This window comes from Symphalangus syndactylus, chromosome 7 (genome assembly GCF_028878055.3).
Source record: "Symphalangus syndactylus isolate Jambi chromosome 7, NHGRI_mSymSyn1-v2.1_pri, whole genome shotgun sequence".
NCBI classification, from domain to species: Eukaryota; Metazoa; Chordata; class Mammalia; order Primates; family Hylobatidae; genus Symphalangus; species Symphalangus syndactylus.
The window spans coordinates 134,567,687-134,590,360 of record NC_072429.2 but is presented as its reverse complement, the minus strand read 5'-3'; the positions used below and the strand labels follow the sequence as shown (position 1 = coordinate 134,590,360).

The 22,674-nt window shown below is 39.0% G+C and overlaps 1 protein-coding gene and 1 pseudogene across 5 annotated transcripts in view; one reads left to right on the top strand and one right to left on the bottom strand.

Annotated features, from left to right (window-relative positions):
• The window catches only part of KHDRBS3 (KH RNA binding domain containing, signal transduction associated 3), a 197,591-nt gene that overhangs the window by 17,788 nt on the left and 157,129 nt on the right, over nt 1-22,674 (bottom strand). The gene's annotated exons all lie outside the window — the stretch shown is intronic.
• On the top strand, nt 12,377-19,201 carry LOC134737256 (microtubule-associated protein RP/EB family member 1-like; annotated as a pseudogene).

The window sequence follows — 22,674 nt, the reverse complement described above, 5'->3', positions numbered from 1 at the left end:
ACCTCGTGATGTGCCTGCCTGGGCCTCCCAAAGTGCTGGGATTACAGGCATGAGCCACGGCACCCAGCTAGCCATCTACTAACTTCTAAATTCGCAACTCTATAACTGGTTTGGACTTTGGGAAACGCTATGTCTTCCTATCCATCTAAGATTTAGTCACTTATTTTATAATCATTTTCTATTCTGTGAGCTGTTTATTCAGGTGTTAATTTTCCAGTTTGTCGAGTATAATGTTTCTTAAATGCTTTATAAATTTTAGATATGTGTTAGTTTTTGCTTTTGAGGTTCTCAGTTTGCTTGTGTATAAAAGCTACCCCTTATTTAAAATAGGCTTCTTCTGGTGGCTATGGAGAAGGACACAATATACTATCGGGTGGGATGTGCGAGTAATGTATGCTTTGTCTCTGGGGGCTCCTGGGTCCTCCAGAGGGTGGGACTACCCGAAGTTTGGCCTCGCATTGCTACAGCTTTACTCTGGGATCCAACACCATTACCCTGCACTCAGAACCACTCAGTTGGAGGCAGAGCAGACCAGCCTTGCTGTTTCAGAGACAGTTCTTCAATCAGTTATGAGAACACCCTGAGCCTCTTTCTATCCTTTACAGCCATTGATGTGGGGGTTAAATCTTCCCTAAGCCACTCTACCATTGTAGCACCCTTCTCTTGAATGGAGTTTTGTCTGATTTTGTTTTTTTCAGAGGTTTGGTTGCATCTACTTCCTCTTTTTCAGGAATCTTTCAAAACTTGTTTCTGTCACTTCATGGGATTTTAAAAAGGAGGGGTGGGTGGACCAGGTATAGGCACTTAGTTCATCTTCTTGATCCAATCTACTGTTTCTTAAAAGTCCTTTTCAGTTTACAATGCACTTAGATAATCTTTTAATTCTCAAAATATATTATTTGAGGTAGACATATTATTTAATTTTACAGGTAAGAAAACTGAGACAAGACAGGAATGACACCTCATTCGCATTTGTTCTGGACAGTGCTGACATCTAGCATGTAGCAGCATTCCAACAGATACATGAATGGCTCATACAAACACTGGGACTGAAAACTTTGTCCATGTCTCAATGACTCGCTTGTAATAATAATGTTTTGTTGCCATGTCTGTGACAATTTAGGGGGGGTGGGTGAAGGGGTAGTAAATTCCTTCGGAAGTCACATTACTAAGTTCTGTACTATTTAAATTTAATGCAAAAGTTTTTCTTGATTATTTTGCCCCATTCCTTTAAGGAAAATCTTATCTGCAATCGTGATGATAAAACTTAAGACTTCAGCTAACACCTACTAACTGCTTATTATGTGATAGGAAAAATGGAAAGAGTCATGCATAATCCAGGTAATTGCTCTAGACTGACCTAGTTTCGTATTTCCTTTTTATTTAGAAGGAGACTTTAATTGTTATACTAACCGTTAGGAATTTTATAAATAAAGCAAAATAAATGAAACGTAATATTTAAAATAAAATTTGGGACTACTCTTGTTTTCACATTATCATACATAACTGAAGACTTGAAATTCCTTTGAGGTAAATGACTAAAAAATTTCAGTAAGAGCCTTTGTTATCTAATAGTTCTTTTATAACATTTAACAATATTTCCCCAAGAGAGTATTGAATAATATGTTCCAGAATTAGGTTATGCAAGTTGGGTGGAAAAACAGTTACAGCCAAAGTCCAGTCACCTGACCGCAACTTTGCTGAATTTTGGCTTTTCCTTGGTCCTTGTTCACTAGTGCTCCTACTAGGGCAATGCCACTGCTACGACTACCGCCATCTAATCTGGGAAAAGAGATGGCAGTAACTTCATTCTTGTCTTGTTTTGTTAAATGTGTTCAGAGTAAGTACATTACTGTTAGCCTGTCCCTCTTCCCCTGAGAATTCCGAGGCTACATGGGGCCAGTTCTGGTGAGTAAGGCAGAAGCTTAGCCTCTCTTTGTGGGTGTCCCTGGCATGCACAGACTGCTGTCCATGTGACCGCAGGCAATGATGACATTTCTGCCCTCAAGGGGCTTACTGTGTGAGGAAGATTCAGCTGATGGGAAGGCTGCATGAGGTGTCAAATGTTTCAGACAGCTTGCTTTATTCTTCTCTTGCTGCTGGATCCATCATGAGCCCACCTCTCCCACAGCGTTACTGCCATCTTACTTTTCAAAATAGCCTAGGGTAGTGGTTTCTAAAGTGTGACCCACGAACTCTTCCAGGGTTTCATCAAGTCAAAATGTTTTCAGAATACCATTAAGATGTTATTTGTCTTTTTCACCATACTGACCTTTTATGTGGTGGGTAAAACTGTTGGTGGTTGACCAAAAGTCAAGGCAGTGGCACCAAGATGCATGAGAATTCTTTTTCTTTTCTTTAAGGCATTTTCACTTAACAACGTCCCTGATGAAGTAAACGTTTACTAATTTTATTAAATCTCAACTATTAAAGACACTCTTAACTTCTGTATGATGACAGGAGAAGTGCTCTTGAAAGCAATTCTGGGGCACACTGAAGTACAAGGGTGATCTCAAGGAAAAGCACCTGGGGCCATTCCTTACATTGTGAGGCCAACTAGCTGCCTTTTCCATAAACATCATTGTTACCTGAAATAACTCACAGCAATGAACTAGGCTTACTCAGACTTGGGTATCTGGTTCACATTTTCTCAAAAATGAATAAAGTGAGCCTGTCACTTTAAGTAAAACAACTGACAGTATTTATTACCAATGACACAATCTGAGCTTTCCAGTAAAAACTGCAATTTTGGAAAACCAGTATTTGCTACTGTAAACTGATGGCCAAGTCAATACTTGTCTCTGTTGAGATCAGTGGTGATATGACTTTTTTGATATTGCATAATGGAATGTATAACAGCACTGTGAAGATACGCACAACTCAGCGAAGTGACATTTTTCAAGTGATGCATGCATGATGCCAAAAAACCCATCAAGTATACGGCAGACCAAGGTATTTTAATATAACAGAGTATGAAAAGGTTACTGGTATGGTTTTAGAGTCTACATTACAACTAATCTTTAAGAAACTACTACCTGCTGGGCCGGGTGCAGTGGCTCATGCCTGTAATCCCAGCACTTTGGGAGACCGAGGCAGGTGGATCACCTGAGGGTGGGAGTTGGAGACCAGCCTGGCTAATGTGGTGAAGCCCCATCTCTACTAAAAATACAAAATTAGCCAGGCACAGTGGCGCATGCCTGTAATCCCAGCTACTCGGGAGGCTGAGGCAGGAGAATCGCTTGAACCTGGGAGGCAGAGGTTGCGGTGAGCCAAGATCGCGCCACTGCACTCCAGGCTGGGCAATGAGCGAGACTCCGTCTCAAAAACAAACAAACAAACACAAACAAACACACACTACTACCTGCCAGGTTTTAATGTAGTATCAAAGAAGAACACTGACTATTATTTGAAAAGGCTACTTTCCCCTTTCCAGCTACATAGCTGTTGTTCCAACTACTTCAATCAAAACAACATATCACATCAGAAGGAATGCAAAAGCATAAATGAGAATCCACAATTTTTACCATTTTTTTAATAGAGATTTTTCGTAAAAATAGATTATATTTACAAGCAATGGGTTGATTGTTACATTTAATGATTAAGTTTTTAAATGTTTGTTTTAATTTCTAATATGATAAATATTAATATACATAAACCACATACACTAAAGCATGTTGTGGCTCTCAGTAATTTTTTTCCCCACACCACACCAATCTACTTCACTAGTTTTTAAGAGTATGAAGTATACAGGGATTGTGAGATCAAAAACTTTCAGAACCACTGGCCTAGGACACATGGCTTCAGTAAATTTTAGGAGGCCGGCAGAGTGAGCATTACGCTTGCCTGAAGAATTATTCTTTTATCTGGAAAACTGTCTCCTTGTCCAGCAGTGATGAGGGAGGAAGTATTCACTAACTAGTTAGCCAGAGGACAAAGCCCGATGTCACAATTGCTTAGTCTCAGATCTCACGTAACACCATGACTACAAAGCTGGGTCTTCTGGGGCAGACAGCAAAAAGTCAGAGAAACTAGGATGTCAAATAAGCAGTGCAAATATACAGATTACCCTCGAATCCTTACAAACAGTTTTAACATGGGAATAGCTTCAGTTCCCTAACTGGCATGTTTTATCTATTAGTGCCAAGAATATAAGAAAAGAGAAACAAACAAGTTTCAAATAAATAATTTTCTTTAGGAATTAAAAATCACATTCATTTGACAATAATTGGAATATTTAAATAATTTTCCATTGAAAATGCCAAATCAAATTTATAGTTTAATCAGAGAATCCCCCTCTAAGAGAAAGATTCAGCAATCCTATCAGCTCACAAAAACTGAAGGTCTGGCTTTCTAAATTATAGAGCTTTCAGAGTTGAAATTGTGAACCTGACTGTTGGACATTTCACTGCTCAGCAGAACATCCATCACAGTGCTGACAGGGGAGGGAAAACAAGGGCAAACTTAAAAAGTAATTTCACCATGTTTCTCAAGCTATAAAATGTGATTTGGGAAAAACAGTGAGAAGTAGGACTTAAAATAATTTGAGGAATCATTCCTGCTCCCCATTTAATTAAGAGTTAACAAAAATCCCAGTTTACAACAGAATCCTATTTTAAGAAATGGGTTGATATCAAGTGTATACACATGTAACTGAGTCAGCAACTGACAGGGGTTGAGGGGAGGGAGGAATGACTAGGTAGAGCACAGAGGATGTTCGGGGCAGTGAAAGTACTCTGTGTGATACTCTAATGGTGGACACGTGACATTATACATTTGTGCAAACCCAGAGAATCTACAACACCAAGAGTGAACTCTAATGTCAACTAACGACTTTGAGTGATGATCATGTGTCAACGTAGGTTCACTGATTGTAACAAACATACCACTCTGGTGGCAGACGTGGATAATGGGGAGGCTGTGCATGTGTAGAGGCAGGGTGTCTATGGGAAATCTGTGCCTTCCTCTCAATTGTGCTGTGAATCTAGGACTGTGGCAAAAATAAAATGTTTAAAGAAGCCATAACTGAAAATTTATCTCCCAGGGACAAAACAGAATTTTAAAATGATAGCTGACAAAACAGATCCTTTGCTCTTATAAATTAGTAATTAAAAAAATGAAACTGGTTTTATTTAAATACTTAACAGTCCCTATGTTTCATAAGACAGAGACTATTAAAATCTGAACCTTATTGTGGCATTAACATGAGCTTATATTTCTATAAATTCTACAAGGAAAGCAGACTCACCTGATTTATTAAGTCTTGCCATTGCTCTAGAAGAAAGTTATCCATTTTACCCTTGCATTTCTATGCAAACTGGGGTGCACAGCAGTGAAGCCTTGTTGTTAAGTATCTCTATATCACCCAGTGGGAGGTCACGGCATGAACACCGCACTGTGCAGGAGAGCGAGCTCCTGCTCTAGTGAGACCAGGCTGAGTCCTGGCTCTGCCACTTACCAGCTTCAGCAGTGGCCGCGCACAAAATCAAATAACATGAGACAATCATATCATGCATGCATTCATTCATTCATGCATGGATTCAAGTTCTTTAAAACATATTTAATAAATAACACAAATTCACTACTTTCATGGAGCTGTCCTTAATGGGAAAGACAGACAATAAACTATATATATGTATAAATAATATGTCGCATGATCAGATGTGCTACTGAGAGTAAGAAGAGCAGCTAAGAGATTGGAAGAACTGAACTAAGATTGTTATTTTATAGTTTAGTCAGAGAACTCTCTCTAATAAGGTATCATCTGAGCTGAGATTTGAAGGAATTGGAGGAGATACGCAGATATTATCTGAGGCACAGTACTGTGGGCAGAGGGACCATCAAAAATGTCAAAGTCCTTCAGGGGACACATTCTTGGTACAGCTGAAGGCTAGAAAGGAAGGCAGTGCACTTGGAGCAGAGAGGACAAGGGAGAGGGCCACAGAATCAGTAAGAAGGCAGGTGGACCATGCAGGGTCATGCAGGCCACTGAGAGGCTTTCGTTTCTTATGTGTGTGTTTTTAAAATGCTGGTTGAGTGAAATGGGAAGTTTTTCTTGGTTCCAAGAAAAAAACAAGAATTGTCATTTACAGAGAAAGGGAAGAGGATAGCAGCAACAGCTTTCAGGGCAGGGAGAGTTCAGGAGTTTGATTTGGGACATGTTAGGTTTGAGAGACCCTCCTCTGGAGAGGAGGCTGCTGGAAAGAGAATCTAGGGGTCAGGAGACAGGTCTCACCTGCAGACATTAACAGGAGACAGGTCTCACCTGCAGACATAAATCTGGGAGTCATCATCATTGCTCTTGGTCATTAAAACCATGAGACAGTGAGACCACTGAGAAGAGAGCAAATGGAGAAGAGGTCAAAGGAGTGAGCCCCTTGACTCCAGAATGCAGAGGGCAAGAAGAGGAGGGTCTAGCAAGAGATGGAGAACACCTAGCCAGAGAGACAGGAGCCCAGAGGCTCCGAGATGGTGAGGGCCTAAGGCTCTTCAGAAGGAAGGACGGATCCCTCATCAAGTGCGGCAAAGGTGCTCAGAGGAGGTCACTGAGGACCTGAACAGAGTTGTTTCAGTCACAGAGTGGGGACCAAAAGATCAAGTTCAAGAGAAAGTGGAAGAAGATCAAGTGAAGACAGCGAGTTGAGACAACTCTTGCACACTTTGGCTTTGGGTTTTGTAGAGGAAGTGTGTGCGCATGTGTATACATAAACAGTCAAGCACCGCATAATGATGTTTCAGTCAATGCCAGACCACATATACCAGGGAAGTCCCTTCAACTTATAACGGAGCGAAATATTTCTATCGCTGTAGCCGTGGTAGCATCATAGCGCAATGCATTACTTGTGTTGATGACACTGGTGTAAATAAATCTATTGTGCTGCCGGTCATATAAATGTCTAGTACATACAATTATGTACGGTACATCATACTAGAAAATAAAATTAAAGGACTATGCCAGTGGTTGTGTATTTACCATATTATACTTTTTATCATTACTTTAGAGTATATTCCTTCTATTTATTAAAAAGAAAAAATTATTACTTCTGGTTACCTCCTGAAGGACCTGCTTGAAGCTGTTTCAGCTGTGTCTACTTGATCTGTAAAACAGCTTTGGGCAGGTCCTTCAGGAGGTAACCAGAAGAAGGTACTCTTATCCTAGGAGATGACAGCTTCATGCATGTTACTGTCCCTAACGATCTTCCAGAGGCCAAGATGTGGAGGGGAAGACAAGGATGCAGATGATCCTGACATTATGTACTGTGTGTCTGTCTTAGTTTTTAACAGAAACGTTTAAAAAGTTAAAAAAAAATTAGTTTAAAAACAGAAAAAGCTTATGAAATAAGGATACATTTTTGTATAGTTATACAGTATGTTTATGTTTTAAGTGTTATTATGAGTCAAAAAGTTAAAAAATTAAAGTTTATAAAGTAAAAAAGTTATAGCAAGCCGTTAATTTATTATTGAAGAAAAATACTTTTTTTTTTTTTTGAGATGGAGTCTCGCTCTGTCGCCCAGGCTGGAGTGCAGTGTCGCGATCTTGGCTCACCACAACCTCCACCTCCCCAGTTCAAGCAATTCCCCTGCCTCAGCCTCCTGAGTAGCTGGGATTACAGGTGCACGACATCACACCCAGCTAATTTTTTTGTATTTTTAGTAGAGATACGGTTTCACCATGTTGGCCAGACTGGTCTCGAACTCCTGACTGCAGGCAATCCACCCGCCTCGGCCTCCCAAAGTGCTGGGGTTACAGGCATAAACCACCGCGCCCAGCCAAAAAACACTTTTTAATACATGCAGTGTAGCCTATGTATACAATGTCTATGAAGTCTGCAATAGTGCATAGTAACGTCCCAGGCCTTCACAGTCACTCACCACCCACTCACTGACTCACCCACAGTAACTTCCAGTCCTTCAAGCTCCATTCATGGTAAGTGCCTTATACAGGTGTACCATCTTTTTTTATACCATATTTTTACTGTATCTTTTCTATGTTTAGATAGGTTTAGATACACAGATACTGACCACCATTACCATTGCCCAGAGTATTCAGTGCAATGACATGCTGGTCCAGGTCTGTAGCCTAGAAGCATGAGGCTGTATCATCTAGCCTAGGTGTGCATTAGGCTATCCCATCTAGGTTTGAGTAAGTCACTCTATGATGTTCCTCCAATGATAAAATTACCTACGGATGCATTTCTCAGAATGTATCCCAATTGTTAAGCAACACATCTGTATACATACATACATACATACATTAAACTTTATAATTCATTGCGGGTAGATATTACCCCATTTCACAAAACAGAAAAAAAAGTAGGTTTGGTAAATTAAGAAATTTACTTAAAATCACACAGCTGGTAAGTGGTGAAGACAGGATTAGAACAAAGGTCTGTGTAAATACAACAATGCTCTTCTTAATTTCTCTGAGACCAAGGTTTTATGTTATCAAAATTAGCAATATTAAGACTACCCAGATACTCCCCAGGGAGTCAGTCTGCTGCAACTCAGACCACCACAGGAATTCCAGACTCAAGGGCTCCTTCCTCAGGAAAGCACAGGCATTGATGCTCCATCAAGCTCAGGTGGGACTCCATAGGCAATTATTTGTCTCAGGTTCTCTTCCAGGAGGTTTTCTAGCCTTGGTACCAGACATTCCTTACTCCCTCCCCGCCCCCAATCATGTCGCTGTAAATGCTAGTGGCTTGTCTTTCATCTCTTCACTCCCACCATAAACCATCTCCTAAGAGGGTCCAGCAGCAGAATGTTTCCCCTCCGGAGGTGTTTCTGCCGATTGTCTCGGCTTTTTCCATAATCTTCCAGAAGTTACTATATGGGTGGAGTCTGCTGCCATGAAACAGTCAGAAGCCTGACAGGAGTTACTGAGTTTACTGGGGTTAGAGCATTTGCTCTCCTATCAGGTGAAGTATTCAAGCTCAGACATAGAACATGGGTTCTAACAGTCCTACAGTATTCTAGATGTCCCAATCAATAACTTCAGTATTTCTTTGCACCTCAATCCAATAACTCTCCATCTCACATTCTAGGTATTTCACTGGCTGCTCTAGGATCAACTATAATTGTATGTGAAAGCATTTTATGAACAAAGTCCATTACTGTTATGGAGGCCTCGCATGCAGTAATGCTTAAGAGCCCACAGTTTGGATTAAAGGCTCGCTGAGTTTTGAATCCTCTTCTTCCACTTAGAAGCAGAGTAAGCTTGGGCAGGCAGTTATCTTTTAAGTTCCAGTTTCCAGAAGTGCTTCAGACATAAAAGTGCTCAATAAAGACACTGATAGAATGAATGAATGAATGAATGAATGAAGGAATCTGGCTTATACTTTCTGCTCAATAAGTGTCTGCTGCAGCTGTCTTACAGCCAGGCTGATAATGAATGAGTGATAATTAAATGAGTTCATCTACACAAAACACAAGTCACTGGCCTGCCATTTAGTCGGTACAAAATAAATGGTGACTATTATCCTTAACCCTATTGTAATTAAGTTTGCAAAACCTCAGATATAATAATCACTTTGCCAAATAAAAGGATTTCAAATGCTAACACAGGTTTGCCAGAGAATTGGAGACACAAACTTTTGTCTTTTACAGCTGGTCCCTTCCCTTTTCTACTGTGAAATACTTCTAAACTTTATCTCCACTACAAAGTGCAGGAACTTACTGGTACTTGGCTGAATCAAAGGGAAGAAATCGACCTTCAGAGGTCATGTGGCCCATCTACTGGCCTTCAGGCTAAACTGTCTTAATCATCTGAGAGAAATGATTATCTCTCCACTTTCAAAGACTTCTAGGGATGAAACCTGAATAACCTGTCACAGTAATACCCTCGAACAGGTCTGCCAGAAAGTTCTTGCTTTGTGTTTAACCTTAATCTCTCATGAGACACTCAGAATCCTTTTTCTCTTATTTTATTCTCCACAAAGCTTGAGTACCACCTTCTATGTAAGAAGACTCAGGAAGACAGATTACTCAGAGGAAGCAATAAGGAAGCATGTGCCCTGGAAGTTTCTGGCAAGACTGATTTAGAGATGGCCCTATTGCAACTACTACTATCTGATGCTAGAGGATGGGCATGTGGAGACAATGAGTTCACAGTCACATGAGACATAAAGACATGCAAGTAAAATTTAATATCACACTAATAATAGATATCACTTATCAAATACCTATTATAAGCCATGTATTCTACACAATTTATCTTTCGTCTTTAAAATAAAGTTGCAATAAAGCTGTTATGTCTATTTCATAAATTTAGGTTTAAAAACAACACTTTTCTGCCGTTTAAGAAAACAAGCTCTCACCACTTCTACTGTGTTTTGTGAAATAATCTTAGTACAAAATTAGGAGGTTCAGAGACCATCTTTTTCATTCGACATCTATTCAGCAGATATTTACAGAGCACCCACTATATGCTGGGCCTTGGAATGCAGCAGCAAACAAGCTTTGGTCTTTGTGATAAATCATGTTGAGTCTAGTGTACAAGTGAGACAAGTGTCAACCAGGGAATGGAACACGATGATACCGAGAAACCCAGAGTTCTGTAGGAACTCAGAGGTGGGATACCTGAACCAGTTTTGGGGGACATGAGAAGATTCTCGAAAAAAGAAATGCTTCAATTGACAACTAACAGAAAAGCCAGACAAAGACGAAGAAAAAAATCATTCTAAGCAGAACAACAGCATTCATTCTGGCTTAGTAATAAGAAAGCAGCTAATCAGAGGCATAAAGTTTAGACATTGTCTAAGTCACATGGCTAGAATGCATGGAATCAGGATAGAAGTCTAGTTACTCCGAATGCCAAGTATAGATTTTTTCAACACCACCTGCTTTTCACTACCATCTAATTTAACTGTCAATCACTACATTCTCAGAATAAGAAGAGATACGTTTGGGTACTCTAAAAAAAAGCCATGTAATTCAGAATCAAAAGGAGATGGCTAGAGGTAAGATAACTGATAATCAACATCTAAGAGAAAAAGCCACAGAAACTTCTGGGGTGCTGGAAACATTCTCCTCATGGTTATGTGGGTGTATACATATGTTAACTTTCACTGAACTATTTTTTTCAGTTAAATAAAAATTTATGCTCTTTACTGTATGTACATTATATCTCAGTAAAAGGAAAAAATCTAAAAAGAAAAATCCCTAATTTGTATGTTAAAAGGTAATAACCAATAGACACGTGTTGCTGCCTGTTTAACATGCATCTTCACCTTCTTTCTTACCAACAGATCCCTTATAAGGCTGGGGATTGGGTGCTAGTGATAATGTATCAATCCTTTTGCAGATGAAGTAGCCAATGAGACAGAAGCAAAATTTATGGAGTGAAGCTTCCAGGAAATTTCCTAACAGAAGGCCAACTCACCTAGGAGGCATGGTTTTCCACTCTTCCCACTTCTTCCTGCCTGAACCTCAGCTTGGCAGCTGGAAGTATAATAGCCACTGTGAATGAGAAAAGCCTTGGGATAGAAGCCAGCGTGAAGGAATGCGGAAGAGAAGGGCAGAAGCAGCCTGGATTCTTAGTAACTATAGAAAGCTGTCACATGAGCTTGGAGCTGATTACATCCTTGCATGAGAGAAAAATAAAACATCTAATTTGATTGAATTTATGATTAATTCAGAGTTTAACCCATCCCTAAAAGACAGGGCAATGCATTCGGAAATAAGGCGTGTTGAGTATCCCTGTATTTTTCTGATATAGAGATAGCTAACCTTATTTTCTTATTTTAACAGAAAACGGCAATGTCCTGCTACTCCTTCCTACTACAAAGTTGCTTGAAAGGTTGCAGATGGTTCTACATAATTGAAAAAAATTATGAATTTTTATTAGATTCCAAGAAAAAGGAGACAAGGAGAATAATGCTTTCCTTATGAGAACTGCCTCAGTTCCCACTGTGCCTCTTTACTCCTCCAACACACCCAAGTCCACTGTGCCAGGAAGCCTCAGCAATGACCGGGCGTGCAGCTCACAGAGGACATGCTGATGTCCACGTGCCAGGTCTGTGCAATGCCATATTTACTTTTACAGGCTCAGGTTTTCATTTTTAAGCAGGTTTCTCCATCTTACTGTAATCATTTTAGAAGTTGGCATAGAAGAGTTAAAAACCAGGCTTTGAAGCCAAACGAATATCAGAAATTAGGCTTTAGGATTTATTCTCTGTCAGCTTAAAGTTAATTCAATTTCTCATCTGTAACAGTTTAGAAAAAAACTTTCATAGGACTGTTGTAAAGTTTAAATGAAATGTGTTATACACATATATGAAGGACAGCTGTTAATGATATTAAAGCAGAAGTCCTTTTTAAATGAGTCCTTATTTTTGTTGTCATACAATCTATTCAGCAAACATTCATTCTTGCCTAAAAAGTAAGGAACTGGAACCCGAGCTGAGTGCGGGCAGTGGACACGGTTCCACCAAGAGCCAAAGATGGCAGTGAACATATACTCAACGTCAGTGACCAGCGATAACCTAAGTCGACATGACGTGCTGGCCTGGATCAATTAGTCTCTGCAGTTGAACGTGACAAAGATCGAACAGTTGTGCTCAGGGGCTGCCTAGTGTCAGTTTATAGACATGCTGTTCCCTGGCTCCATCGCCTTGAAGAAAGTGAAATTCTAAGCTAAGCCTAGAACACGGGTGCATCCAGAACTTCAAAATACTACAAGCAGGTTTTAAGAGGATGGGTGTTGACAAAATAATTCCTGTGGACAAATTAGTAAAAGGAAAGTTTCAGGAAAATTTTGAATTCATTCAGTGGTTCAAGAAGTTTTTTGATGCAAACTATGATGGAAAAGACTGACCCTGTGGCTGTCAGACAAGGTCAAGAAACTGCAGTGGCTCCCTCTCTCGTTGCTCCAGTTCTGAATAAACCCAAGAAACCTCTCAGTTCTAGCAGTGCAGCTCCCCAGAGGCCCATCTCAACACAGAGAACCGCTGTGGCTTCTAAGGCTGGCCCTGGCGTGGTGTGAAAGAACCCTGGTGTGTGCAATGGGGACAACGAGGCAGCTGAGTTAATGCAGCAGTCAATGTATTGAAACTTACTGTTGAAGACTTGGAGAGAGGGATTTCTACTTCGGAAAGCTATGGACCACTGAACTGATTTGCCAGGAGAAAGAGGGGAAAAACGGCCCTGTATTGCAGAGGATCGTAGACATTCTGTATGCCACAGATGAAGGCTTTGTGACATCTGATGAAGGAGGCCCACAGGAGGAGCAAGAAGAGTATTAACAGCCTGGACCAGCAGAACAACATCTGAATTATTCACTGCAAATCATGTGCTTAACTGTAAAATACTCCATTTTATTATCCTTAGAGGACTCACTGGTTTCTTTTCATAAGCAAAAAGTGCCTCTTGTTAAAGTGCACTTTGCAGACGTTTCACTCCTTTTCCAATAAGTTTGAGTCAGGAGCTTTTACCTTGTAGCAGAGCAGTATTACCATCTAGCTGGTTCACCTGGGAAACAAAGAGGCTGACCGTGGGGCTCACCATGCGGATGCGGGTCACACTGAGTGCTGGAGACGGTGTTATGTAATATGCTGAGGTGGCGACTTCAGTGGAGAAATGTAAAGACTGAATTGAATTTTAAGCTAATGTGAAATCAGAGAATGCTGTAATAAATAAATGCCTTAAGAGTATTTAAAATATGCTTCCATATTTCCAAATATAAAATGTAACATGACAGGAGATACTGTGTTTGACATTGTGTTTGGGAAGGAAGGGCCACCAGACCTTGGAACCTTTGGAACCTGCTGTTACAGGTCTTACAGGGCTGCTTGAAGCCTCACAGGCCTAGGCTTTGGTCTAAAAGGAATGTTTACAAAGTTGCCCTGTAAAACCATTTGGTGTCATTGGCCAATTGCATCCATGCTAAAAAGCAAGCGGCATCGTTGCCTGTGTAACAGAGGATGTGTTTCAGCCCTGAGATGTTCGATTTGAAGAGCCTGGTTTTCATTAAGCATTTCTATCTTTCCAGTTATCCCCAAAATTTCTATCTATTATGTTTTTGGGGAAGTGAGGTGTACCCAGATTTTTAATCTAACAACTACTTTTGGGGACTTGCCCACACCTCTGGGATTTGAATGGGGACTGACTGTATCCCATTTTACTGTCTTTCAGGTTTACATTTACCACGTTTCTCTTCTCTGCTCCCCTTGCTCACTGGGGACTCCTCTTTGGCTCCTTGAAGTTTGCTGCTTAGAGCTGGAAGTGAAGCAGGCAGGTGACTGTGCTGCAATTCTTTCTGGACCTCTGGCAAAGGGAGTGGTCAGTGAAAGCCACTGTTACCTTGGGATCTGCAAGGCTGGAGTATTTTTGGTATCTGCTGTCCACAGCTCTCCACTGTAATCTGAATACTTTGTCAGTGCACTAGTTTCTTTGAAGATAAAATGCATTAGTGTGTGGCTAAACGTTAACTTTCTTTTGTAGAAAATATAGTACCGTGTCTAAATTAATTATTAATATTTAAAATATTTCATTCCTTAACTCTCCCTCATTTGCAGGATTCTGCAAAATGTGTCTCACCCACTACAGAGATTGTTCAGCCCCTAATGTATTTGCATTGATTTGTTTCTCGTGGTAGCTTGTCCTAAAATGTGTGTAGAAAGCAAGAATTTTATGATAAAATTGTTGTGTAGTGCATGCTGTGTGGAACTCAGAGGAAAACCCAGATTCAGTGATTAACAATGCCAAAAAATACGAGTAACTAGCCATTGTTCAAATGACAGTGGTGCTATTTCTCTTCTGTGGCCTTTTAGACTTTTGTTGCCCTAAAATTCCATTCTATTGGGAACCCATCTTCCACCTGGTCTTTCTTGACAGGGTTTTTTTCTACTTTAAACAGTTTCTAAATAAAATTCTGTATTTCAAGAGTTAAAAAAAACAAAAGGTAAGGAACTTAGCTTTGGTGACACAACCCTAAAAAAATACCAACAACTAACAGTTTCCTTTTGTTTGCTTAGTACTCTGCAACTTCATAATTTTATTTAACTTTCAGGAAGGTGAACATTAGTTTGCCTACTCACTTTATTAGTTAAGCGTAAGGTTTCATAAGGTTTACTGTGTGGCTCGCTCAAGGTCACACAATAAATGACAGTCAGGATTCAAATTCAGACATGTCTTTTGACTCAAGCTTCAGTATTTTTACTGTAGCTTGTTAATTTCAAACATCAATTAATTTCTCAGAAACGCTAACAAGAAAACTAAGATTTCTTATGAAGAGACACAAGGGAACAGATCCTTATCACTTATTTTTTTCTGGCAAAGGATGACTTACAAAATACTATCAATTACAGATACTGTCACTAGACATTACGAGTAATTTTAATGACAATTCTTTGCATGAAGTATTGAAACTACATATTAGAATTTCATGGAACCTAACATTGAAAAACCAGGTTGAAATACTGGGGACATGTAATAAGCAGAACTGTTAGCACAGACTGAGGTTCTGGGGAAGGTCTGGAGAGTAGAAAAGGGGTCAGAGATTGGTTACCAAGTGGCAGGGAGGCCGGGAAGGCTGCTGCAAATGAAACACGTGCTTAGAAGTTCAAAAAATATACAACTTTGGGGAAAGACCAAAATCAAGGTTGGGTTCCTTAAGCCTATTTTTTTTTGTATTTCTGTTTTTGATTCCCCAAGTCCAACTACACCGGGTGTCAAGGCATGGAATCTTTTGGTATTGGATTACTTGGCTCTTCCGATACCATTAGAAATGGTCCATCAACATGTTATGAGCCAGGTTACAGTATTTCTCTGGATCATTTGTTAATCTTGCATTTGTTTTTGCAGCCAATCCTTCCATTTGGTATATTAAGGTATCTTTTTGAGGAGATTTCTGACAAACACATTCGATATTTACATTTCAAAGCCATATCTATTACTCTTTAGGAAAACACTGATTGTGATCTGCAATATTTACACATGTGAAATAATTATCCCTTTTGATTTTTTATGGGATTGTCAGCATCTTCCTTTGACACAATGTTAGGGCAGCAAATGGTTTTTAGTGTTTCTGGGGAATCTGGTGGCACACTAACTTACATCAATCTGCAGATGATGTAATCTGCAGATCAAATTATAGAGGCTCACTCTTCAAATATGCAGCATTAAAAGAATTTAAACTATGATACTTATAGTATTGTAATCAGATAAGAAATTGTGATAAGAATACCTACTTTGTTTTAATATTACTGATGTAAAGTAAAATTCTACCTCTCCACATTTATTCAATAAATATTTATTGAGCACTACGTATGTTCTAGCACTGTGTAGGCACTGGGGGAGGTGACAGTGAATAGATTTAAAAAAGAAGACAGACATTGATCAAATAATCACTTCAATATAAAATTGCAGTTATGATGGAAAACTGATGGGTATTATGAAAGCATGTAATTATACAGAAAAAATCACGTGGGCTGCAGTAGGGAGACATGATAGCTCAGGAGTGGAGTGGAGGTGGGGCAAGCAACAGCCAGGCTCCGGGTGCTCCACAAGCAAGGTGACATTCACTTGGACCAGTGTGGGGGTTACGGGTATGGGGAGCACCTTCATCGATAAAAACCAAAACAAAAAATCTGTGGAACTCCCGAGCCTGGTATTAAGGTCCATCACAAAATGTTCTGTATGGATCTTTCTATAAACACTTAGTGCACCTTCCTTCCTAGGCACCATACGCTGCAGCCTCACGGAAAAACTGGTCACTACCAGTGCGCACCAAGTCAATCTCTTCATAGGACCACTGCAAGGTTTTTTTTTTTTTTTTTTTTTTGTGCTCTTCTGCACAAAAACCTGCTTCTGGTTTGCCTGGTAGAATGGTCATCTATTACTGACAACAGTTTAGAATATACCCACTAAACAACAACTCGCTATCTTAGGTGCTTAAGAAGTGTTGATGAACAAAAAAGGATGAAGATTCCCGCCCTCACAGAGCTTAAATTCGAATAGTGACAGTTTTAAGTACGTTGGGCACTTATATTCTAACAGAAATCGTCAAATTTCCCTTTGGAATAAGGTATTTTTGAACAATTTGGCCCACTGCAGGTCTCAATAGTTGTTTGCGGAATGAATGTATGGAAGACATTACAGAAAGGCCAACAATTTATTTTCGGGGGAAACAAGTATTTCCTTGGCAACTATCTGGTAGGCACTGTGCAAAGTGCTTTACACATACTATCTAATTTATATAGTACTTATTACTCAAGAAGAGTAGTTCTCAATCTTTGGCTGCTTATCAGAATTATCTGTAGAGTTTAAAGAATTTATAGATAGCTGAACTACACCAAGACTCAGATTAAAAAATAACAGGTGACTTTCTTGGCACTCTTTTCTTTTCTTTCCTTTTTTTTTTTTTTTTAAGCCTGCATAGGTGTCTCTTCTATGTAGCCAGAGGTGAAGACTACATCAATTTTCACATTAGACTTACAATGGTACCAGATTTCTTACTGGGTTTCCAACAAAGAAATGTTTAAAACAGATGCAGACTTACACATTATCAATTCAACTAAGAACACACATAGATCACCTTTCTGATCAGTACTGCATTAGGTGTTGGTGATATAAACATGAGTACGAAAGGGTCCCTGCTGCTGCGGGACTCTTTATGAAAAGGAGATGGATTCTCAACAGTCCAGCAGGTTCTGCTGGAGGACAGAGTGAGCACAGAGCATTGCGGAAACACAGAAGCCTTAGTACTTATAGGACATGGAAGAATGGGATGTGAGGTGAGGAGAATCACCAAGTGTTGTTGGATGTTTTAACTACTGATCCAAGAAACTGGTAGCTCTGTTGCAAGCAATCTGGCAAAGACTAAAATACAAAGAAAGGCAAATTGTCCTGTTTGCACCATTTTAGAAAATTCTAAAAACCACAGTATCTTCAAAAGGTGTATGTGAGATTAACTAAGGAGCCATGAAGATTTTGATGACAATGTACTTTCACAAGTTAGACTTTACATTTTAATAGGTTATTGAGTCAAGTATAAATGAGCCATAACTGTGAAACTCAGTATCAGGTTACATTACATGAGTGAGTGACCTGAGATGAGGCAGAGAAGGAATTGGGGCCAGGTCAGGAAGGGCCTTGCTACCAGGTGTGGTGGCTCACACCTGTAATACAAGCACTTTGGGAGGCTGAGGCAGACAGATCGCTTTGAACTCAAAAGTTCAAGACCAGTTTGGGCAACATGGCAAAACCCCATCACTAAAAAAATATGAAAACTAGCTGAGTATGAACATTAAAGAGTAATGTAACAGTGGTACCGTCTCGTGCCTGTGGTCCCAGCTACTCAGGAGGCTGAGGATGGAGAATTGCTTCAGCCTAGGAGGCGGAGGTTGCAGTGAGCGGAGATCACGCCACTGTATACCAGCCTGGGTGACAGATTGATACCCTATCTCAATTTAAAAAAAAAGGCCTTGCTAAAGTGATGACTTCTAATAGAAGAAACAGTCTTGTATCAATTATTTAATCCACTCTGTTTAAAAATAACTTGCTAGCACTAGCAATATTGCTGTATTTGGTGGGATTAGAAACTGCCAAGGCTGAATGCCACACACCTCCCTTAAGAAATCCCCTTCTTTTTCAAATTGCCACATATGCTTTACACCTCTTTGTAATCAGTTTCCCTGACCATAAACTTCAAAGAATCCAAGGGGCAATCATTATCCTGGAGAAGCACATGCAGGGCTCCACTGGAGCTGTACTAACATATGGTATGTGTATGTATCCTGTATTGTTTTTCCAAAATTCCAAAAATTGGAAAGTAAGACATATTCAGCTTCGACAGTTTTAGATAAAGAATTGTAGAACTTTAATGATAGCTATTGATAGCATTTACGATGTGTGACATGCTTTCCATATATGACATGTTTTCCATTTCGCTTAACTTTACAACCCTATGAGGTCAGTACTATTATTGTCATCCCCATTTTACTCTAGAGCACAGGTTAAATAACTTGCCCATGGTCACACTTTAATTTACTACATCTTTATGCAGCCTTAACTGAGATACTGTTTTAATTATATTACTTTGGCTAAGACAATATGCATAGGTTTTTTTTTTTCCTCTATGTAAGATGTCTTATTGGGCTATATACCTATATGTATTTTTTATTTCCAATGTCTCTAAAATTTAGCAATGTCTAAGACTATATCCAATACTTTTTATAAATCATTTCAAAAAGGTTGCAATTGGATGAAATACTTCTATTTTATAAACTTACAACATAAATTGATTTTCACGTGGTACAGCAATCCTTACAAATGGTAGATGAAGGAAATACATGGAAGTTTTAATGATTATTTTCCTACTTTCTAATGTATATGTCTACTTTTTGGTCCTTTACAGAACACTGAACAAAAAAGCATCAGAGTGAGAAACAACCAACAAAAAAGCAAAGCATTCATGCCTTTACACTTGCAGCGTGCTCCAAGTTAGGTTTGTGATACTCTGCAAAGAAAATGAGCAGATATGAGGTGAGCTGGAAGCAATCTATCACCTGGTGATAATGAAGGTGCCAATGATCATCCCCCCATAGTCAGTACTACTTACAGAGCACCAGCAAAATGCCCAGCAGTGACAGATACATAAAATAAAACACAATCACAAATTCTGAGTGCCACGTGCCAGGCTCTAGACTAAACTGTTTAAGTATATTCTCTATGTTTTGTAGGTGGGAAAATTGAGGGTTAGTGAAAAATCACATACACAGCTAAGTGGAAAGATCAGGTCTGCCTCACTCCTAATCATATAATATTTTCACTCTATCTTGTTTAGTATACTTTTGAATTGACTATCTTACTCTAATTTCTGGGAGATTAACCATGTCAAAACGCTGGGTACACATACTTTAAGACATCGATGAAAGAGAATACAAAAAATAAAACTACAACTCAGTTACTTACTAAAATTGGGGTAAAAATCTAACCATAATAATATATTTTGTAACTACTAAGAAAAACTGGGAGAGAAATATAGTTACCATTGATAATAATGACTTATTAGTATGTAAACCATTTTTATATCAATTATTTAATGTAATTGTTACAATTCTGTGGACAACCTAAATTCAACACATCCCAAATGAACCTATTAGCTTTTTCCTAAATCTCATTGCCACTTAAATTAATTATATCACTATCTATCCAACAGGTTGAGAAACTGAATTTATCACCTACGCCCCTCTTTCCCAGACTTCTTCCAGAAATTGCTTACTCTTTTCAATTAAAGACCTCTTAAATATATTCACACTCTCAGACCCTCACTGTTATATTGTAAGTTCAGGCACTTATTGTAAAAATATTGGGTCATAAGTCACAAATATTTTTAAGGCTTTCAATGCACACTCATAAATTACCTTCCAAAAGGAACATATCCTTTCATGATGACAAATACAAGGGAAAAATATGATCCCCACCATGTCTGAATATTATTTCAGTTTCTAAAGTTGTGAGTCTAACAATGAAGTATGAATCAATTCTGGGGAATTCAGGCACCGACATTCTCCATTACAAGTCAACCTGCAACAAGTAACTTACAGCTCTGTCCTCAAGTCTGTGCTTCTGACACATTTTAGGACTCTAAACAATCTAAATTAAATGAGCCTTTAACAACTTTTTATTGCACAAATAAGCAAAATGGCATGCATAATTTTATTTAGATTATTTGTTGGGATTTTACTAACTGGAGACATTCTCAGAAAAGACTATAATAATTTCTGGATATAATACTTAAACTCATAATAACAACAGTTACATAGAGAGGTAGTACAGCAGAGTGCTTAGACTGCCTGGGTTCACATGCCAGCTCTAGCACTCACTCTCCATGAGTTCAAGGAAGTTCCACCGTCTCTGTGCCACAACTTCCTCATCCATAAAATGGTATAATAATAGTAGCTACTGGCTGGGTGTGGTGGCTCACGCCTGTAATCCCAGAACCTTGGGAGGCTGAGGCAGGCAGATCACCTGAGGTCAGAAGTTTGAGACCAGCCTGGCCAACATGACAAAACCCTGTCTCTACTATAAACACAAAAATTAGCTGGGTGTGGTGGAGTACTCCTGTGGTCGCAGCTACTTGGGAGGCTGAGGCAGGAGAATCGCTTGAACCTAGGAGGTAGAGGCTGCAGTAAGCAAAGATGGTGCCACTGTATTCCAGCCTGAGACAGAGTAAGACTCTGTCTCCAAAAAAAAAATAAAAAATAAATAAATAAAATAAAATAAAAGTAGCTAAAAAGGCTATAAAATGCTTACAATGGTAAGCACCTACTACATGCTACTACAGCAAATTTATTGAACTATTATGTATATTACATCTGCTATCTCACTTAACCACAATGTTGTAAGTCAAAGAGTCATCATTTTACAGATGAGAAAAGACTCATGCAACCTAGTCAACATCATAGAGCTAAGAAAGTAGTACAGCTGACATTCACATCCAAGCTTTTGTGGATTTACAGTCACTGTCTTTTTTTACTAACAATCATGCTACCTCATTTTAAAAGTCAGAAATTATACAAAAGTTACTATTCTCTTCCATCAAGATTTGTAGAAAAAATTCTTTAAAAAATAAATAAATACATTTTAAGAATGTATGAAACACGAGGAATAAAACATGGGAAGACTTTAGAGTAGGTCTTTATCTTACAGACTTAAAATTCTATAGTGAAGATTTAAAACTGGAGGTTTGAGCATCAACACAAGCACTTTTTAGAAACCCTGTCACATAATCTACATTTTAGTAATGAACCTGCTTCCCTGGTATGTTCACTCTCTGCAGCATCTGTCATTGCTATGAATGGTTGATCATAAGTACTGCTGTAGTCTTCTCAATGCTATTAAGCAGATGGCAGTGTTAAATCCAAATGATGTAGTACATCTCCCTGGTGGACTTTGTTTTCATTTACTACCATTATTCTACAATTCCTCAGTGATAAATCTCATGTATTCTCAAGAACATTAAAGACTAAAGTGACAGTGACAATTGATTTATTGCCACTAGCTTGCCTTTGTCCTGCTGCCGTGTTGTCATACACTTGTGGAGATCATGCATGAAGATTCCATGTAGTGGTCTTCTCTACATTTAAAGGAACCTAATTTTTTTCCCCCTTACTAGTTGCTTTTGAGTTAGGCAAAAGAATGTAACCTTGATCTCAAAGAGAACAGAGTGTGAGGCCGAACTGATATGAATTAGCTATGTGACTTTGGTCAAGCTCAAATTCTGTGAATGTCAACTCCTTTTGTAAAATTAAGGAATGACAATCCTACAGAAGTTCTTAGGAATTAAATGACACAACACGTATGAGAGCACTTAGATACATAGTAACTCACACTTGGTAAGTATGCAATAGATATTTCATTCCTTCAACCTTTGTTAAGCAAATGAATCTTGGAAAACATTTTCCTTTTTTATTAGTTTAATTCTAAAGAAATTCCTGATGAAGATACAAAACTTCTTATTCTCAATATAATCGAGGCATCAAATTTGGTAGGACACTGTAACTCAGTGAGAAGGTCAGTCTTGCTTCTCAGACTCATCTAATCAAACTTTCAGTATGAGCAGTGTTTCAGGTTGTCCACTGACTGGTGACACAAATGCTCAGTGCAGCATTCACCAAACCCCAGCCATTCAGGAACAACTCTCAGGACATGCAGTATATTTGCCATCTACATACA